General features: G+C 38.8%; 1 protein-coding gene and 1 long non-coding RNA gene across 3 annotated transcripts in view; both read right to left on the bottom strand.

Moving 5' to 3' along the window:
* Positions 1 to 22,359, bottom strand: part of DACH2 (dachshund family transcription factor 2) — a 289,576-nt gene that overhangs the window by 156,965 nt on the left and 110,252 nt on the right. The window lies entirely within an intron of this gene.
* LOC121077310 lies at positions 14,726 to 19,541 on the bottom strand. The gene is made up of 3 exons (XR_005823978.1): positions 19,066 to 19,541; positions 17,516 to 17,641; positions 14,726 to 15,484 (listed from the first exon to the last, which is right to left on the bottom strand). It is a non-coding gene; the product is annotated as an uncharacterized LOC121077310 (long non-coding RNA).

Raw genomic sequence — 22,359 nt, 5'->3', positions numbered from 1 at the left:
ATCCCTCCCAGAGTCCTAAACCCCCTTGCAAGGATAAGTACCATCAGAAACATTTACAGCAGGGTAAAATGCAGTGCCCAAGGGGCACCCGCTTATGGCACTCCGTAGAGTAACTGGTGATAAGTTTACAAAACTACAGAGGAAAAAAAATGATTTAGAAGTATGCAGACTAAATTTAAAAAGGAAATAGTTTTTGAAAAAGTTTGCAGGACATGGGAAATGGAAAGAAAAAATGTTTTCATTCAGTTTCCTGTTTAGATGTATGGATAGATTTGACTTCAAATAGATGAGCCACACAGAAGTTTAGTTTATAAGGGTCAGACGGTAACAGTTTCTGTTTAATCCTTGATTTACATTAACTTACAGGAAAATTAATGATTTTAAACAGGCATCAAAGTGAGGCTGTTTTTTGCATTTTGCTAACTTTGTTTGAGGAACAATTGTTTCCTTTATCTGGCTTCTACAAAGTTAGCGATTGTGTTTAAATTAAACTACTCATTTAGCCTTCAGGCACAGCATATTATGAGTTGCCTTTAAATGAACATTAGCCCCTTAAGAGTGCAAACTCTTTGACAGCTCTTTTAGATTCTTGCGCTTACCTGAGCAATCACAAAACCACTCTTCGCAACTGCACACATTATAATTTACACATTAAAACAGCAGGTTTTCACCTTAGGTCTGTTACCAAGAATAATCTTTCCAAATCTTTTTGTAAGAATATAATTATAAATGTGTAATTAACATCAAAAGAAAGGTCCTTAAGAAAACTGTAAGAGTAACATTGCCTATTTTAATGCCTCGACCAGATGGTGGTTTAAAGAAAGTGATTTAAAGAAAATAAAAAGTCACATTTTCAGCCTGGAATGATGTGTCAAGTGGAAAATTTGAGATATAAAAGTGAGGGTTTTACAGGTCTGTCTAACCATCCAAAGTGCACTCAGTTCTTTTATTTTGCTGCTGGACAGACAAAGGAGCTGTAAACATCATTACTGATATGCATCAGTACAAAAACATGGAGATACCATGTGCAAAAAGAACTATTTGTTGCATTTTTTCCCGTGAACTGATCCCATCCAGTGACCGATTTTCCCCAAGGATGAATAATATGCTCATTTTTGTCTTTTGTTACGACTTAAATTTGTACAGTCTAATCCTGGAGTCTCTTCCTTTAAAAATACAGGTGCTTCCCTTTTACTAATTAAACGTGAGTTCTGTGTAATTGTTGACATTCTCAAATTGGTGTAATCGCCTTGGAATAAATGGCTGACAGAATTTCCAACTTAGCTTTATTCCAGAAAACACTAAGGTATTTTTTAAAGCTGTAGAAAAATTAGCTAAGAAGTCTCCACTATGTGAAAATGAACCAGCTGCATTATCGGACACCCAGGCTGTAGTACTATAAAGTAGTTGTATTTCTAGTAGTATTCTCTGCTTGAGAATAATTAACTCATGACAATTACCAAATATCACATAATAGACTGTCAAATTTGACAATACACTCAGCTGCTTAACTTAATTCCACAATGATGGTCACCTGGACTGCTATTGTTCACATGGTTTAAATCACGTGTCCCACTATTACCAATTTCTATTATTTTAGATATACATTTCTTCCCTTGAAATTTAAGCGTTTTAAGAGTTAGGTTTTTGGTTTTTTGTTTTTGTTTGTTTGTTTTAGTAACTTTCAGAAGATAAGCAATAGCTATCTTTCCTCTGTGTTACTAGAAAAAGTAGTATCAGCAACTTTCAGAATCAGAACAGAGTCTGGAACAATCAGAACAGAGTCTGGAACACCAGAAACTTAATTGCCACTTACTCTCTTACAGACACCAAAGTAACGCAGGTTTTTAGTTAGCATTTTCTGACATTATGACCTCACAAAACTAAGTTGGAAAGCATTGTTTCTAGTCAAGAGGTGTTTGGATCATCTTTTAAAGCCTGTGTTGCAGAGACTTGCGAACAGACAAATAACTACGAACAGAAAAATTCACTCTGCTGCAACTTAGATCATGAGGGGACAACTTTAATTCCCATCAACAATACAGAAAAACAAATCTATCCCCTTAGTGCAAAACTCAACAGCCGCAAGATTTTTTTCCCCTAATTAGTCTTTTTAACTGATGATTTCATAATAAAATAAATGGATATTTTAGTTAAAGCAATGTAATTAGTTCACAGGTCAATTAATTCTTTTTCCTTAATTTTAAAAATAGCTTTTAATGAAATATATATACATAAATATATATATATACTTCTAAAGGAATCCAGATAAGGTAGCATGAAAATCTGTTCTGTTAGTGTCCCAGTCTAAGCACCAGGAAGTTTCCAACCTGAAGAAGTAACTTCTGCTTCCGATAAACAGTTAAAAAGTAAGAAGAGAATGATCTCAAGCTGCTGACAGCACACAGTTGCATTGCCATTAAGCAGAATAAAATCTTTCTGCAAAGACAGACTTGTAGAATTAATTGATGTATGGGAGAAAAAAGAAGATTCAATACATTTAGACTATAATTTAAAAAGAAAAAACAACTAATAGAGTGTCTTGCTCTAATAAAAGATTAGTATGGATGTGAGCACTCATGGACTGAAATGGAGTGAACGATGATACAGAGAGGAGCTACCTTGAAGATTCAGCAATAAATTGATTTGGCTCTAACTCAATCTAATACTATCATAAACAATCCAAATGGAAAGCAGAAAACTTAAAAAAAAAACTCACAGAAGAGACGTCACTGACAGGAAAATGGAAATATTAGAGAAGCTTTCAAAGAGATGTGAATGAATAAAAACCTTTAAATGGATTCAATTTTATTTTTAAAAAAGCAAAATTAATGAAAATGTAGCTCTCCAAAAGAGAGGCAACATCTGTAATGGTAATAAGCTGAGGGACGTTTAAGAGATTGCAAATTAGGCAGATGTGATATAGCAAGGAAAACATCCAACTTTGTGCTGGGCTGCATGCCTGGAAGCATCATGTCAGAAAAGGAAGAAATTGCCCTAACTCATCTGCTCTTGTATGGTTATACCTGGAACTGCATGTGTATTTCTAAACAACCTAATTACAAGAAAGATTACCAAGCTAGAGAGAATTGAAAACGCAGCCATCAAAATGATTAAGTCTAAGAAAGAGGTGATTTAAAATGACAGATTAAGAATTACATTTCTGTATTCTATCTATGTGGTAAACAGGAGACAAGAAAAGAACGTTCAAAATAAAAGAATAAAATTTAGCAGTTTTGGAATATATCAGCAAAAATGCACAACTTTCCTTTTTGCACTGGTCCAGTGGCACTCTGAAGATCAACTTACTTCTTTTAAATCAGAAATGGTATAAAGGCAGAGGATGTCCCAGATCCCCACAGGCCTCTTCTAGGGCTGAGCTTGGCAAGTGAAATGAAGAGGCTACGATTTCACTGCCCTGATCACGCAGCTTTGAAAAAACAGCCTTTGGGGAGATTTCACCACTCCGTACTTGTGGCCAGTATTTCAGAGTACCTGAAGAGGTATTTTAGCTTTAAAACTTGTGTGGTCTGGATTTTTGCACAGGACACAGTATTTTATAATGACGTTATGACAAATTTGGTTTCCCTTCTCAGAACGTTCTGAGAAGAGCAATGCTAGAATACTTGCCGATTTCTCCTTCAGTATCGCTCACTACTGCTTCCTAGCTTTGATTGTACAGCTTTTCCTAAAGCAAATATTAACAACAGAATAAATTTCTTAGCTAAGTGAAAAGGTTATTTTCCAGTGATACTTAAAAGAGCACAGTCATTCTAAAGCATTACTCTACCATGACTAACTGACATTAGAAGAAGTGTAAAGTACACAACCTGATTCTTTTTCAAATACATCAGAAGCCATTTATTTTCAAATCACATAAAATCTGTCTAGGATGAAATTCTGCTTAGGTTGCACCGTTGTAATCTCAAGGGAAAAAGTACAAGAACATTTTTTCAGTAATTCATTGTAAGCCCAATTTTTTTTCATAACATCTCAAAGTTTGGTGCTTGGTAAGCATGTTCTCATCGTGTTTATTTACCCATTGATTTTTATTGTCATTGGACAGAGACGTTTTCTAGGAAAAACAAAGAAGAAAAATTATGAAGCCTTGAGAATTTTTCCTATTTTCATTTCTTAGCACACGCTTTCCTAAATAAGTGGAAAGGACTTCATTTTTATTATTATATTACTTCCCTACAGCATGCTCATTTTTAACTTTGGAACAGCCTTAAGTGCTTTCCAACAGTGTACGAATCATACCTTTTCAATTAGTCAATAGTGTTCAATTAGAGTTTGATTGTGATCACGCACTTCGAAAACAGAGCTCTTCCATCGTATCCCAAATGCTGCTCTCTCTTAATCCCCACTAAAGCACAGCTCTCTACGGTTTGACAGAAATGTTATCATTTACTTGAACATGACTGACCCCATAAAATGCTGTAACCCTCAAAGCTCCTGGGAGTAAGACACAGATTCTTTTTACAGGTCTGTGCACCAAGGAAGAACTCCAAGATTATCCTTGTGTGCATTTCTTAATGGAATTAAACTTTGGACCATCATAAATTATTCAAGTAGACCTAACTGCAGTACATGCATACTGCCTTATAAATTGATGCTGAGATTGAATCAGTTAAACATATTAGACCTCCGTTTCTGAAAGTCTTTGGGAGAGAGAAGCACTTGTGCCTGCACTCTTTATTATGAGCTTTATCCACATACTATATAAATATCAGAAAAGGAAAGACAAGGGCATCTGAGAATGACATAAAACAAGCAAAATGAAACTGGACATCAATTCAACCTCTACAGCCAAATAATACACAATGGATGACTGATGGGCACACTCAAGTCCAAACAATTTTGCCATATATTTTTAAGATTTGCATTTTTAGTAGATATTTTGACCTATCATATTGTACAGGAGCCTAAAATTTCCATTAATTATCAGGATTCAACGTTACCGAGAGCTTCACAAAGAAGCGATCCTCTTACACAAACCATTTCCAAACTTTGTCCAAGACATTGGACAAAATTAAAAATGAGAGAATCAACACAAAGCTGTTCAGAAAAAAAAATGCAATGGCCTTTTCTCTTTTCTATATTTGAATTTTGTTTATATATATAAGATAAAGATTTTATATATATATATATATATATATATATTTACATTTATATTTTCCACCAATATCACCTTCTGTGTTTTGGGGTTATTTTTTTCTGGACTTTTTCAATCTCCTGATTTAAAATAGCTCTTGATCTACAACAACATTTTGGTTTTAGAAAAATGTCCAGAAAGAAATGGAATTCAGTACTACACTGTTATCTATACAGACATTTTAATCAGAATTTTAGTATCAAAGTTTTAAAAGTTGGAGTTTTAAATGCAGACATAATTACAGGAAACATTAATCTAGTGGAACAGGTCAACATAATTAAATAATGCTGTAATAAACCAACTAACTAACATTATTCAACCGTGTCCAAATGTAAGACATTTGATGATGTAAAGAAAATAATTTGCCTTCAGCTAATCCCCCCAGATTCTACCATGTAAGGGAGATATTGTGAAATATAGGAGGCCCAGAAGGATGCAACAGAGGCTGCAAAAGAAGAGTGACAATTATCACAAAGGCCCACCTACCAAAATCAAAAATTTAAACAATGGTTAAACTTTGGCATTACACCACCTGATGAAACTATTCCTCAAACTCTTGAACTCCTTCCAAGCGCACTTCTGATCCCTGACTAGGGTGACATTTCTCTTCAGCAAGTTTTTTCTTAAAAGAGGGAAATATCGTTATTGGATACCAGAAACCTTACCGAACCGCAGAAATCTCTCTCACTGTTGCTTGCAGTCACTACACCCCTTCCAAAAAATTCTTGGTCCGTAAGTCTCAATACTACAGAAGCCCCATAGAGAGAGATTTTGTTTACTTATTGCCATTAAAAAATATTGCAATTACAGCAACTGTAAATTCGTTCTGTCATCTGTTATCATGGTTTACACAACAGCCAACGCTTTCAGATAGTAAGCTCTAATACAGATAACAAAAATCATTCCAACCGTCATGCACAGAACACAGGCGCGCAGGAACACAGTTGACCAGAGGCTGCAGCTCAGTACTTGCGCCAAAAATCAAAAAACACAGCATGCCTGAGCTGTGCAGAATTTAGGAAAGTGACCTATTTTAAACTTGACCTACACTAGGAGTGAAGAGTAAAGTCGTGTAGCTAAAACCAAAGTTATTTCCAACAAAAACCCTGCATAATACATGGCTAAAATTAAATTTTCCACATTAGCCTTTCTACCCAGCATCTATGCTGACTGATCAGTATTCCACAACTATTTGCCTCAAAATACCTCCCCCAAGAAAGCTCCTGCTCTTTCTTTTACCTGGTTCTTGCCAGAAAGAGCACCAGCACCTTCTTGCTACCCCAAAAAACTCTCTCACAGGAACTGATGGAGAAAAAGACAATTTGGCTCTACCCCTGCACCAGCACCAGGGACCTGCGCAGAAGGTGATGCAGGTGACAAATTCAAAGAGTTCCTGACCCAAAACAGAGATCTGGAACCTCTGGTCTCATTGCAAGGATCCAACCTGCGCCGTGAGGGTAGTGCGCAGAGAACATTTCAGAAACTGGAAATGCTAGATGAATTTTGAGTACCTAAGGAGCATCACACTTGTTGAAAAAAAATATTTTTAGTATAACTTAGAAAATAAATATGTATCTATCTTATTTCCAAATTATCTGCTTTTCCTTTTGTGTGTTTACAGACAAGATATAGAAAAACTGTGTTTGAATCTGAAAAGTGGAAGGGCGCACAAGAAATTTCTCTGCTGTGATGAACCATAATTTCATTTCCTGCATTAATTACCGCTACTGACCATCCCTAGCACACAGCAGGGAAGTCTCAGGTGTATCAAATGTTCTGCCTTCCTTCCCTGCCCTGCCTTCCACAGTGCTACTGGGCCTTCCTAGGCACAATGTGGATAAGAGCATTTTTAATGAATATGTTTAATTCAGAAACGGATCGAAGTACCATGAAAAACAAAACATTTTTAAAACTGTTTAGCAAAACGTCAATCATAAGTACATAGATTTTCACCTGTTTCGAGCAGTGTTTCAGGACATGATTCTACAAATTCATGCTGACATTTGTTATTTACCATGGCTTTCCTTGTTTAAATGAAAGCTCTTCATGAAGGGGTAACATCATTTTGTGCTTTATCATTTTAGACAGTTGATCAAGGTAGAGGGAGTAGTTATTTTGCTTAGCTTAATTGCCTCTTTTTAAAAAGAATTTTAAAAAGAATTTTAAGTCAATGTCACTTTTAAGGTCTAAGTATGCCTTTTCCACACATTTGAATTCCACGCAAAAATCTCTTGCTCTCTTCTGTCATCCTCTTCCCATCACATCGGTTTTGCTTCTTTCAGACGACACGGAAACACAGGCTGAGCTAGCGCTACCTGCACTTCTGCGGACATCAGTCGAATTGCTCCTGTCTGCAACTTCAGCAACCAATTGGCCGAAGCCATTTGCTGGGGCCAGGCCTGCGTAACCTGCCCTTTCGAGGACCAGTGCCTTAGGCATGTGCTATTTATGCTCCAGTACCTCCAAGTGCCCAATCTACGTAGCTAATCCGCAGCTGCCACAAACTTGCTGAGGCAGCCACGCTACGGACTTGGCTCTAACTGCCCTAAAAAGACAGGGTAACTCTAAAAGCCTGGGGTAACAATACAGCAAAGGTAACTTAAAATGCAAATACTTGTTTTCAGCAGTTTAAGGTACCTCTGGAATTTGAAATATTAAACTAAGCATTTACACAGGCTTTTACTTGGACGCTTGCTCATTTTAAGCAGAAAGGAACGAGTGAATTAGTTGCATTAATTATTTTAACTCAGCCAAATCGCATGGCACTTGTATTTGGTAATAGCCATATTTATCTACGGGTCCCTAAAATATACACATCAACATATATCGCTTTTGTTCAACAATGATTCATTAGGAAAACAATAAATAATATGCTTAAATTTTGGATTTCGTCCCTTCCTCAACTCTCATAGACACAGCAGCCAAAAACCTGAATAAGTCAGGGTGCCTTTGAAGATATTTAATTAAAATCTAATCCCACATTCTTAAAGGCTCACATAAATTAAGCTGTCATTCAGGAGATTTATGCATTCACATTTGCATATTACACACAATTCATCAATTACTCATGTTTGAAAGCGATGCCTTTCGCGGGCGCGGGGCTGCCAGCAGCGCCCCACCGGTACCTCGGAGGAGGCCGCGTCCATATGGCCGGGCCTCCTGCACGCCGCCCCGGGCGCGCCTGCGAGCAGCCGGCTTTCGCAGGACGCCTTCCTTCCAGCGCAGCGCGCCAGCTCAAGGCGGACGCCTTGGTCAGCCTTCAAGCAAGCAGCTCAGAGGGCCAACGGCCTCCGTAGCACGGAGGGAAGTTTCGCAGAGCAGCCAGAAAGTCGCCAGTTCTGCGGGGGAAGCCGAGCCCCTCTCCTGGGTTTCCTCAGAAAGCAGCACACTCAGAACTAGGACATTTCCCCAGTATTTTTGACAGCTTTTTAATATACTCTTAATTAAGCCTGGCTCGCACACGTCCTAAACATTGTGTTTTAAAGGCATCATTACTGCTGCCATCTAAGTAAGAATGTATTTATAACAGCCTATATCTACCAGCAGTGTCCACCCGCACCGCCACCAGCACTGGAGCCCAGTTGGCACACCAAAGTGCCCCGCCATGCGCCTGGCACGGCCCGGCCTCTCGGAATTGCACTCCCTCACCCCTGCAGCTGCTTTCGTATGGCTGCCTATACATCGCAGCCCACGATCAGCTCCCTTCTTCATATATATGCAGTCACACAAAAACGGGACGATCAGAGCCTTAACAGAATTTTCCTCTGAGAAGCCACAGGAAGACAACCTGCACGCAAGTCAATCTCTCAGAAACTACAAGAAAAAAAACAACACAAAACAAAACAAAACATTAAACCCACTACTGACTTATATAACCTTCTTCTAAATCAGTTTTATACTTTTTTTTTTTTTTGGGGGGGGGGGGGAGGGGCTTAATCCATGACCATTGAGCATCCAAAACTGCCAACACAAGGTAGCTTATGACCTGGAAAACAATCTCTGAAACATATTCATGCAAGGCTTTTTAAGCAACTGGTTAAATATACACATTTTTAATTAGGTTAGTTTTCTTTACTGTTTGTCATAATGGTGGGTGAAGTTTGAATAAAACCTCCATTCTGCACTTATTCTGTTCAGCCAAGGTTTTGGATCACCGTGCTCTTTGTAATCACAGTCTTTGCATCGAGCCTCCCTGCCAGCCACTTGTTGACAGCTCCCTGCACACCCCACACACTGGCAGCGGCTTCAGGTATGAGCAACAGCAAAACCTAACGCCCCTCCTCTGGCTGTGTTTTTTGTTTGGTTTGGTTTTTGTTAACTTCCTGATTACAAATGCACCAAAGGACAAAACTGACAAGAGAAGAAGGCATTTTGTAAGGCTCTCAGCGCAGCTCTGGCAACTGAGCACTGACCTGCAATATATCTGCTAGCCCAGCCTGAGACCTTTTAGAGCAAACACTCATAATTGCAGCAAGTAAAATGCATGAAACCACTCCACTTCATTAACTGCAGCCTCAACCGGGTCTTAAATTCAAATCTCAAAAGGTGAAAGGCTAATGCAATAACCACTTGTTACCCTGTCTTGTTACCAAGACACAGCTCACATCTTACAGTCATGCTATATATGTTATTAAAACCGGTCTATTATTTACATTCTTCCACCAAATGTTTTATACAATTGCTTTAAACAATTCGTTTCCATCTAGCTATTAGCTTCTATATAGCAATTATAGCAATTGCAGAACATATAAATGCATAAGAATAAGTTGTGAATAGCTGATGTAAAATGAGTTAATGGAGCACAGGATAAATACCACAGCTGATGGTAATGCAGGATCCTTGACGCCTCCCTTTCTGACCACCAAGAAGCGACCCGGCTGTAGCACTGCTCTGAACCCCTGTGCTGACCAGGTAAAGGCATGGAGGCGACCATGGAGAGTGATGCCGTCCACTCATGAACTTGCCTTCAGTAACACAACACGTCAGCGTACTTCCAGCATCCTTCACAAGCATTAAATTCACTGGTACAATGCAAAGAAAATTTCATCTACCTTATGATTTGAGCTATTTCTCAAAATGCAAAGAAAGTAACCTCGCCACAACCGATTGGGAAAAGTTCACACTTTTCAGCAGCCTTGATTTAACTTTCTCTCTCTACTCTATTCTCTTTAAACTTGCATTTTAGTGAAGCTGTTGGGTGGGAACGAAAAGTAGTTGTTTCAACATCAGTCATCAACTCCAATTCAAAATTATAAAGATAACATCTCAGCAAAGTAAAAAAAAAAAATACGTATTTGTATGGTACAATGCAAGAGAAAAGTCTGGAAAAAAAATACGAGATGTTAAACCCATTACAACAAACGGTTTTAAAGCAACTAGTTGAGCTCCACACACGACCAAGAATCTCCCTCTCGTGCCATACCCCGGGGCGAGGAGCACCTTCGCCACGCGACCTCCTCCCATCCACTCCTCGGGTGCGTTCAGCGCCCCACACCGCGCATCGTCGCCAGCCCACCCATTTCAGTGCGTTATGTCACTGCGCCGTTGATTGACTGACACTTTTTCTTTAGCAGTGTTTTATAAACAGAATATATAATAATGGCGTTTCACGCGGGGCGGGGCATTTATCCGTGCTTGTTACGTGATGGCTTGTCACAACACATGAGCAGCACAGTCGCTCACACTGTACGCGACGACATCCTCCCCTACCCCTCGAGAAAGCTTCAGTTCCCATGTGATATTCATATACTGCTCCGTGGCTTACATAACAGCTGCACTTGGCGGAAAAACTGAAGAATGCGGAATGGAAAAATATTTTTTTTTAACAAATTGACATTATTCATTTGTAAAACTAGGGAAATCTAATTCTATATACAAGGAAGAAGACAAAATATATTCTAAATTGCATCCGTAAGGTGATCAGTATACAGAGGCTACAAATACACTAGAGGCAAAAACAGCATTAAAAGCTACGTGACTTTATGCGTTAATTGAATTAATAATATTGACACTCCTGAAAACCTCCCTATCTTGCTGTTGTTCAGTTTATTGCAAAAAAATCTCATGAACATCTGTCCTGCAGTAGCTACTAACTAATTAGTTTATTTTAATTAAAGTTTGATATAGTTTATAAAGTTGGCATCCCCTGGCTTTTGTGTGTGTGCACATGGTAAACTGGTTGACAGTTTCGTTCATCGTGCACAAACTACCAAAATTCTGTAAATCGTGCATGCAGCTGAACAGGAAAGAGCTGAAAAAGCCTCAAGTTCTCAAGAGTTCTCAAAGGAGGGTAAAGATGAAACCGGGCGGAGCGTCACAGCCCCACCAGCATTACACCCAGGCGTTACAGCCTGCCCCGGAATTTCACTTCCACTGGAAGTACCAGCAGGAAACCCTCAAAATGTTCATGTCTTCCCTTCTTCCTAGCCACAAATAATGACTTCATGGGAATTCACTGTCTTTCCTAACTCTAATGAACATAACCTGTGCTTTTGCTTGCCATTCAGAGTTGCTAAATAGCAGGCAGTTTTATCTGATGTTTTAAAAACAGCATCACTCAGACTATCTTAACAATACCTGTTTGTCTTAAATTCTTTTAAGAAGCTGCAGTATGAGCAAATGCCACTGATATTTCTCATTCATCAAATATGTCCATGTGTTGCAGGCCTTTGGGAATTGATTTTTCTTCACATGAAGTTAGGGAGTGTAAAAGAGGGGGGAGAAAGCCATTTAAGCACTCATTAGATTGGAAGGTGACACCAACAAACATCTGGCTTCAAACCAGAAAATAAAAACTGTTCTAAATTAATAGCTTTCCATACTTTAATGCATCTTGCCTTTTACTATATGAACATTAAGCTGAAGTTTTTAAAATTTAAACAATGTTAAACCACACCTACATATTCCTTCTGATAGCTCTAACAGACAGATGGTTCAAGCCACAACTTCTGAGCAGAAGACAGCTCCTCTGGTTCCTAAAGTACCTCATCTTGGAGCTTCTGTCATGAAAATCCTTGCTGTTTTTCACGTTCAGTATTTCTCTCAGGAAAAAAAAATATGCTACTAATGGTCAACCCCTCGGGCATCCTTCAAAGTAACCCTCCAAACTAAGATGTCCAAACTTGTCACTAAATGGGGTTTCTTTTATAGCAACACCGATTATTTGTAGAAAGCACCGTGTCGTTTTACCCGTATGAGCCTAACAAGAAAGGTACATTTGTATGTATTTCAGTTTTCTCTACATTCAAACAAATTACATTTTACATTTTAATTTTCGTTTTTCAATTAAAGACTAAAGCCAAAGCCAGCTATAGATTTCCACCGAGAATTTGAGTTGGCTGGCTGCCAGTTCAAGCCATCAGTATTCCTTTCTGCTGAAGAAAAACCCTATGCAGTAATCTTTAGAACAATGTCTACTTTTGTAATGTTTAATGCACGCAACGGATATAACATACAAAGTAATCAGAAGACGCAGTAGAACTTCACACTCACGGCTATCCATTTATTTTACATATTCCTTTAGCTGAGAAAACTAAAGAAATTAATCTTTATCATCTTCCAAGAATTACTGACTATCTGCTCTCTATAATTAAGTGAAACTAAGTGCAACAGGAAGCTACTGCTCAGGTGGGATTTTAGATATCAAATTCCCTTTTTCCCTTAAAGAAAGGTTAAGCTTTCAGGATTGTTCACACATGCATGCTAAAAATGAACTCCCACCATTTTTCTGCATTGTAAGTAGTAAAAACTTAGTAGTAGAAATGGCCAAACACCAAAAAATATTGCTTCTGTCATATGCAGTAGGCTTTATCTTTTACCCAAATTACTCAAAAAAGAGTGAAATGAGTGAACTAGACACTGAAGGCAAGCAGGGCACCAAATGCTTATAAAAGACAATGTCCAAATAAGAATATGCATTTTTCACTGAACCTGACTGCACGGATGCCATACAGTTGCAATAGCTCTTTTCTCCTTTCTGATTATTCCACTTTCTGCCCCATGTAAGTCCGATGTCTATGTGCTGCACTAAAAAACATCAGAGCTTTCTTGGTAAGGGGTATTGTAATCAGGACAAAATAGAGCCTGCAGTGAAAAGCAGGGTTATTAAGAGAAAACTAAAAAAAAGCCCGAGGTAGTTACTATTACAGCATGTGTGTCTGTACATACATACATAAAATATAAGACCAGGTGGCAAAATCATTCTTAAATCTCTGTACCCATATTTTAAATGAAAGTTCAAAGAGCCATGGAAGTGAGCGTTCTGCTCATGTCCACATCCTGAAGACATCTGGAAGCAGAAAATTGTTTGGACTCTACTTCAGCTTCCCTAATTTCCTCATTTTGCAGACATGCAAAGCTCCTCATATCAGAACACCGGTAGGAGTGGTTTTGTGTGCGCGCTTTTGTTTTGGCTGTTTTCTGTTTTGCTGTTTCAGAAGTGAATTTTTAAGAGAAATTCTTGAAGCTGCAGCTGAAAATATTACAGGCATGTGCAGCTCTCATACTTAGCAAATACAGTACCAAGGAATGAACAGAAAAACTACTGGTTTGTATCTGTGGCCTACAGGCCTCAGTCTCTTTGCTTTTCTATTAACAGCGCAGCCTTCTCCGTACTGTGAGAGCACAGAAAACTGTAACTGCCAATTAAGTGGATGATATTTGCATGTTCCTTACCCCATGAAATACCCCTACTCTGCACGTGCAAGGATACAGCCGTAGCATGGTGAGGCCATGTTAAAAATACTAGCATGAACTCATACTCTCTGCTTAACTTCCAGCTTCAGGACTTACTGCATTTAGGGTGATAACCACATGCTAGATTACCATTTAATTATGATGAAAAAGTAAATTTACTCAGAAATCTAAGTTAGTTTGAAACGAAGGAAGTTTACAAATGAGTAAGACAGGCTGCTTTTCTTGCAGCTCACTGATCACATACCTGACACAAACATATTTACTTGAACTTCAGCAATCTTCCTTCCCTTCACTCCGTGTTTATGCAGACACACACACACACCTGCATGCAGAAGGAAATAATGGCCCCCACCTTTTCAGTGCTTCTTCCAAAAGCACTTAAGTACCTCTTACAATCATTTAAGTGCATCTGAAGTAATACTTTTCCAAATGGGGCACTGCGGTCATTAGGCATGTCAGCGTAACCTGAGTGCTTCCTGCTACCTGAGCAACGCTACTTGACACTTGGGCTTTTCGTAACAGCACGGTCTTGTTATTGCCTTCCGTATGTCAGAGCTTCCCCCCTTACCAGACAATGACAGCAACGAGTCATTAGTTACATTGCAGCACACTACAGCTAATACCGTGTCTCCAATGTTTTCAGTTTACGTGCATACCTACATCGTAAAATACATGATATGTGCATCTGCATACTTTTTCTGAAAATGCTGAAGGGCTCACAGGAACAACAACAACAGAAGGCCAGGAATGGCTGGATCAGATCACAATCAATACTTGCTGATTTGACTACAGCTTCCGTGCTGTAGCATCTGAAATTTGTCCTGTAGCATCTGAAAATGCATTAGCATAGAGTATTTGATTTTTCTCTCCTTCAGATTCATTTTTATCTCCCATTTTAGATATTAAATTTTTCAATCATCTTCCTTTGATGTCTGCTTAGTTCAATTTAAAAGCAATACAAACATGTCTGATTTACAAGATTTTTATTACCACAGTATCTTATCACCTTATTACAGCAATTTGTAAAGGCTTTTGTCCAAGTGGATACCAGAGCAGATTATATTTTCACCTTCACATTCTTTTTTTTTTTTTCTTCTTTCTTTCTTTCACAATATGTTTGTGAGCTGTAGTACCTTGTCTTCGGTTACTGTGGGAAGGTCTTGGCAAAGATACAAGTTTTGCAACACTATAAAAACCGTCAGGCTTGGGCTCAGACTCTCCTTGGCTGTTGACCAAAAATGTTTTTATCTCCAGCTCTCACGAACTTCCTTTGGAGCACATTGAGCAGCATTGTTCACGAGGATTACAGCTGTTTTGGTTGGTTATGAATGAAGAAGGGCCCTGCCTGGGCCCTAAGACCTTAGATGGTTTGCACTGAACTGGGTTGAGAAGCAAACTGGGAACCGCATGCACATGAACACACATGTATGCCCATAATCAATTGGTGATATTTATTTTTTCCTTCAAATTCTGGTGGCTGATCAAATCTGCCATGAAGGACATACAAAAGTGGACGTCTGCTGCAAATCTGATGGCTGATGTGAGCAGTACCTGGTTCACTAGCCAAAAAATCTCTCATCATTATCAGGCAAGGAGGTCCACTTATTCGACACTCAAGCGCGATGCAGATGAACTCTGAAGTATGTGGAGAAGAAGCCTAGCCAAACTATTGGTGATTACTGCCACCCTATGTTTTTAATGCTATCCAGGAATCAGCAGGTCTTTAACCTAGATTCTTTATTCTAAAGCAAAACAGAAGACTTACCTAGCATTAAAACAACACGAATTTATCACAGCAAATGCATGGCCACAGACTAAAAGAAAGGTTCTCCATATTTCTTCTCAGGGATGAAATAACGAACAAAAATTTTCTTGTTGTAAACTTGCTAAGGAGCCAGGACATTATTTGTATCTAAAAACCCACCAAAACCACCAAGAACTAAAAAATGCAGGGCATGATGATGCTACAGGCTCGCAATTTTGTGCAGGATGCCCAATGACCACTTAAAGGTTGCTGAGCCTCACTAGCTACTGTGCAAGGCCCCAGGGCATTTGGAGGGCTCTAGAAATGCCAAAAGTCACAGGTTTCCTTGACCCCCAGGATCCTGGCAAAATATATGATAGTAATAAAGAGTATCAAAAACATGAACCAAAAAATCAATTGCTCAGAAGGATTCCAGTTGAATCTACTCCCAAATACTTTTAAATTAAATTTATAAAAATAAAAATGAGAAATGTGGCATTGGCATAAGGTTAACAAGTCAACACCTTAAGGAAACTTCTGGTGACAGTGCACACATACCACCAGCTTTGTTTTCATACAATCTGCATTCTTCAGAGTAGTTTCAGGTCAACGGAACCTCAACTTCTTTCCAGCTCTTCTGATGAATGGAGCTGTTTGAATAAAGCCAGTTTATCCAGACTCTGGTTAATTTTCTATTACTTTTTTCATCCAAATTAATAACATTCTTCTGAGAAATGAAATAGGGATTTTTTTTAATAGGTGAGGGAAAAACTATTTTCCAGTGTGAAAGAAACCAATGGTAAAAACATAGTATGTCAAGACAAATCTTGATCCTCCTCCCCCGCTTCATGGCATGATCTCCAAGAAAAATCATATAATACTTCTATGAATTTGTAATTTCATCCCAAAAAGCAAAGATCTTAAGATAAACATTTTCTGTTTGTTTTTCACTTTCACAGTAACACCATCCTTACTTGCTTCTAGATGGTCACATTTTGCTGACATTTACAAACATTTCATGTTGATCTTACATGGGTCACATCAATCATCTATACAGTTTCAATGACACTTTGTTAAATAAACTGTCATGAAAGATTTATAGAGAATTTGATAAAAGTAAAGAAGATGTAGTTTAGCTTTTAAAGATGCATTACCCCTTTTCTGAGGTGTAATATCAGGTCTAAAATACCATTAAGTTTTTCTGGCAGGAGATGAAGTGAGAAAATAAAACATACTCTTTCATCAGCACTCACTTATTTGCATCTCTTGTGCTTCCACAAAAGACTATGAGAACAGATCACCTGCAGCTTTCCCGGAGGAAAAGGGAACCTCAGTCCCATTTTGGCTGTTATGTCGGTCTGTGCCAACGCAGAAGCTACTGATGTTCTTAACTCATTATCTGAGCAAAGATGACCTCCAGATTACGAAAAAGAAAATTGTACTTCAGACCAATGTCTGTTTGAAGGTAAACTGATAGTCTCAGGATAGAAATATGGACAATGGCAAAGTCATATAACTACATTTGGTACATTTTAATTCATTTACCATGACATACTCAAGTACACACACAGCTGCCTCCATGTTTATGACAGTACCCTGTTGAGATTGTCTGAACGCTGTGCATAACCCCCAGTACTCTACAAACAAAATTATTCACGTCACTATTTCCTATTATCTTTTTTAGGCAACCTGGTTTTAAAGACTTAAGCAGTTTTTGAGTTTTCATTGGAGAAATAAAAATAACTCCTTTCTAATTAGTTACTGAGCATAAAAAGCAATGCAGGACTGTGCAACTGGCTTTGCAGAGATACCAAGAAATAGTTCTGCAATGCCCTTGTCTTCATCTCTGCCATGAGATGCCTGCAATTCCTGCACTGCACCATAACACAGTTTGTGGATGCCAGACACTTCATTTTACCCACCTTGGCCCACTGGAAGCTGCCATAAAGGGGAATTATTCAGCTCCCTATTTCAGTACCCTGTATTACTGACAGAGCAAAGCTGGCTGAGCCGCTGAAGCTGACTGGAAGCAGTTCCTGCTCCACTTCCTTAGAAACGAAAAAAACAGATTCTCATCTGAGCTACACAGTGAAGGATGTGGCAACGAGCCACAAGGAGAGCACGGCAAAGAACTTCATAAAAAATAAACAACAACGAATTTTAGATCAGCTACTAATCACAGTCAAGTTCATTGTTCAAGTGGCAAAAACAGCACGGGGAGGTATTGTATGCCGATAGCAAAAGTTGTTTTGGCCCAGAAAACTACAGCTACTGGGAAAGGATTTCAGTTCATTGTACAGTGCTGCACTCAAACACAACTTCGCTTTCACTTGCTATCACACACCATCAAGTAAGGTTCTGATGACCTTACAGCTCAACATTATTACATCTATCACCAACACCAAGCTTTGTTCACAGGCTGTCGGTGCAGCCAAGTAACTCGCTTTCATTAAACACCCTTCTTAGGTAAATCAACTGACGTCAAAACAAAACAGCCCACTAAATGGCGCCTATAGCATGACTGCTAAGATGCAGGTACATTTTCAGACTTTAATGTCTGGTATCGATTTGGTACCTGGGAGTGGCCAACAGTGGTTTCACAGTTGGGGTGGGCCTTGATCACATGTAGCTCACTCAGAAGAATCCAAGTTTGTACACATCAAAAAACTCAGTTCACCGATTTCCACCGTTGACTGATCTAGTTACAAAATAAATGATTTATTACATCTTTCAGTTATCTGCAAAGCCAGCTATGTCTGCTACTCCGCAGCAGTTTGGCTTGCTACAAAACACAAGCAAGGAAGTGAACATAGAAAGGTTTTCTCCATTTTACCATTTAGTCCTGAAAAACTTGAAGTGATGAATCAACACTCCCAGTGAAAAACTGCAAGACAAAAACTCATCTCCCAAAGACCACTAATTTTTGTAACAAAGAGGACTGTAAGAGATACATATTAAAAAAAAACAAAAAACAAAAAACTGTAATTAGAGTCAGGTGCCTAACGACCAGGGCCACCACACCTGTGTCAGATTTTTTGCCTCCTCCCTTTGCAGGAGCTTCTGTCACCTCCCTGTAGTTAGCCTACCTCAAAAGTCTCACACAAAAGGTCAAAGAATAGTGGACAGATCTACCACTTAGGCAAATAATTCAAGAAAAAAAAGTATTATGTAGGCAATGAAAGATTCTACACAAGAAATAGCATTACAAAATCACGTTTGATTCAGTACAAATTATCTATGACCAGAGGAAAGCAGATGGAGGTTCAATGCTAGAAGGAACTCAGTAACAAGCCCTAGCAAATCAATCTCTCACCGGTCTGTGAGAATCATTTCCATAAATATAACGCAGTTACTTGGAAGGTTTTCTTCTATACTGCTTTTCTCCTCCCTACAATTTTGGTATAATTAGCATACATATAAAATACTTCTGCATCCAGCTGGACTAGACGTAAACCATAAAATCATCAGTTACCATTATGACTTTACTGTCGGTGTTCCTGGGACCTTTCCCGTAGATATCTTTAACATCTGCCTCACAATAAGAAGACAAAATTGCATTCTTCTGCTAGCCTCACAAGGCTGACCTCATTGTGACCAAACATCCTCTGCTGCTGTGTGTCTTCAGTCCGTTACGCCCTCCACCAGACCCACCATCACCCCCTGAAGCTGGGTGATGGACCCGATTCGCAGGCTGCGTGTCAGCTTCTTGCATCACCGGCAGGGTCCTCAGACGAACACTCCGATTTTCTCTCTGCAGTCGTTATGGGGACCAGCACCTTGATGTTTGACTTCATTAATTACTTTTTAAAAAAGAAACAAGCAAAAGATGCTCCATGTGTGTTCAGAGCTTTATACAGAGAACGAGCTGTGAGATGCCTACTTACATCAATCACAGCTAACACCTCTGACGGGTACAAACCACCCAAACCAACTCTCTTTGTAAGGGGAACACTAGGGATCTGACTTCCCCATCATTTACTGAACTGATTTTACTCACAGTAACAGCTTATTCAGGGTGAATTTGAATCAGTGTTTTAAAAAAAAAAATCCTAACCTGCAGCAATAATCACAGTAATAAGTCGCATATCAACAACATTCATTTGTAGATATTACAGCTACTACATTATCAGTGGTGTTTCTAGGTATTGTGAACTTAAAAAAATGGCTAGGAGTTTAAAGGCAGCAATTTACTCAGTTATTCAACACATCTGTCAAATATATTACTGAGTGGTAAATGAATAAATATTGGATTTCAATTGTTATGACTAGAAATAAATGGCTAGCCATTTTCCAAGCAGCAGCATTGAGCTACAGATTTTCAGTGTAGGCTTATTTAAAGAAAAAACAGAGTGATTAAAGTAATTCCTGTATTCTGAAAAAAAATCGGCTTGTGTTTGATAGATTAGATTGTTACAACAGAATTGCCTCCCTTTCACCACATCATGTGCTCTTCAGAAAACGAACAAAAAAAGAAAGAAAAAAAAGAAAAAAGACCAGCGCTGTGAAACCATTCCTACTGGGTATCCCGAAGAGATCCTAACTGAATTATTCCAAACACCTGGCATCCAAAGACACATTCCATTTTGAAATGATCATTCCAAATGTTTACAAATATTGTGAAAATAAATGTTTAGATTAGGTATCTAGCACAGTAAGCAACCATTCGGATTAAATTCTATCCTGCATAAGAATTTAATAATTTTTCTGTGAAAATTAGTTAAGCCAAACTTGTGCCTATTGAAGATTAAGTAGAAAAATATTAGCTATCAAAGAAGAACTATGGTTAAGAATATGAAAAGATAAGAAGAGAGCCCAGTGCTTTTGATTGTCCTGCCACGTTCCCATAAGTATTTTCTCATAGAAAAGCACTGAAATACATAGGCAGATAAAGAGAAATGAGTGTCTCCTGCATTGACAATGAGTTCATACTCTCTTGCTGGTGTTTCACTCAGATTTGCAAGAGTTAAAAAAAAAATCATCACAGGCTCTGAAAGAGGGAAAGCACTCGAATCACTCAAATTTTAAAGAAGCGCAGCAAAGTCACAATACAAGTGCAGGAACATCCTCAACTTCACCAGATGGAACTAAAACTTCTATCTCCATTTTAGCAGACGCTGTGGATATGCTTTAAACCATCCTCAAGTGACGTGACTCTATTGGGAAGTACTGCTGCAAAGCGGCAGACAGTATTAGCTCAAAAAAGCAGCTGCCGCCTCCTCCTCATGATGGTAACAAAGATGATTAACAGTACGGGTACTCAGCTGGCTCTGGAGTCCTAGCTGCAAGCGGAGGGCAGCAGTGCGAGTCGAGGCTCTGCCTCTGAAACAAACTTCCCAGCCTGATGCGCGAGAGCTCTCCCGCACTCACAGCGCGTGCACAGGAGGTGGCTGAAGTCATCCCTTCCGCAGGCAAACAGCAGCCAGAGGGGAATTCCGACAACAGCGCGCATCTTTCAGCCCCAAAACATCGTTTCGGTTTAGATCCAGAAGTTAAATACTCTGCTGATGTGTTACTGCTATGCCCTTACGGTCAAGATGATCAGAGTGGTCTCTTAATTTGACATTTTGGATTTTCCCAGTCTTTATCAACGTGTGTTACAGACTGTTGAGGGAACTACATAACAGGATTAACTAATGGCAATAACCCTCTTTTGTCAGAGAGGATTACTGTCATTCAGCACTAGGGGAAACTGAAAACCAGGAGTTCCTTTTGTGGTATTCATTTAATATTCCACTCTGTAATCTGTTTGCAACAGTATTAGTGCAAAATGTCATGGGAAGATGTAAACACTCACCAGATTCCTTTTTGTACCTACAAACAAACCAAATGAAAAACAAAAAACAGTTTGTTTCCTGTCGCTCAAACTGTTCCAAGATCCTGATGCTCTATGTTATTTAACGTTTCAGCTGACTTTGGGGACATTGTAGACTGCTCTGATGAGGCATGTTCTAGTGTCAGCCAACAGTTTATCCCTGGCACGCTTGTCAATCAAAATAAAACTAACAGACGGCTTTCTTTGTTTCAAATGAGTTTCCCCTCGTCATTAAAATTCACTTTTTATTACAGAAACTACCATTTGGAGAGAGCAAATTGAAATGTTTACGGTTCCTACTGAATCACCTTCTACTAAAGTTGACCATTGCAAAAAGAATTTGGAGAATATCAGAAACATTTCACTGCCTGCCTGCTACCTATTACTGGTCTCACTATAACCTGTGGCCTACAGAACGGGCATTTCATACAAAAGCCCGTAACCGACATTTTAACAACAGGACGGCATGATTTTCTTTTAGCGTTTTCAGCAGCAACATATAAAAATCTAGACAATTAAAATTCTCATAGGACTGAGCAGCAGGAGTTGAGATTTATCTCTTCAGAATGCATAAAATACATGTTATTCCTCAAGTGTGTGCTTTTCAGAAAGTACTGGTTTTCTTTTTCTAGATATAGAGGAATTAATGTTCTCTTAGATTTGGAAGCTTTTGGCGAAAGCACACAACTCTACAGAAAATTAGATCTAGAATATGTATTCTGGGCAAAATTAAAAAAGCGTGCAAGTTTCTAGCACACACCAACTTCATTTCTGGGATATGTATCAAGAAGCTATCCAAATATATCCTGACAAAACATCACGATTTCCAACAAGCCTTTGTGAAACAGACTGCAACATGATGATTTGTAATAATGTACAAATCATGTAAAGGAAGCCACTATTTTATCTGAAGTTCCCACATGAGTAAAAGTAGAAGCTGCTGCACATACCAGA

This window comes from Cygnus olor, chromosome 13 (assembly GCF_009769625.2).
Source record: "Cygnus olor isolate bCygOlo1 chromosome 13, bCygOlo1.pri.v2, whole genome shotgun sequence".
Taxonomy (NCBI): Eukaryota; Metazoa; Chordata; class Aves; order Anseriformes; family Anatidae; genus Cygnus; species Cygnus olor.
Note: the sequence above shows the minus strand (reverse complement) of the source record. Positions and strands in the feature narration are given on the sequence as shown.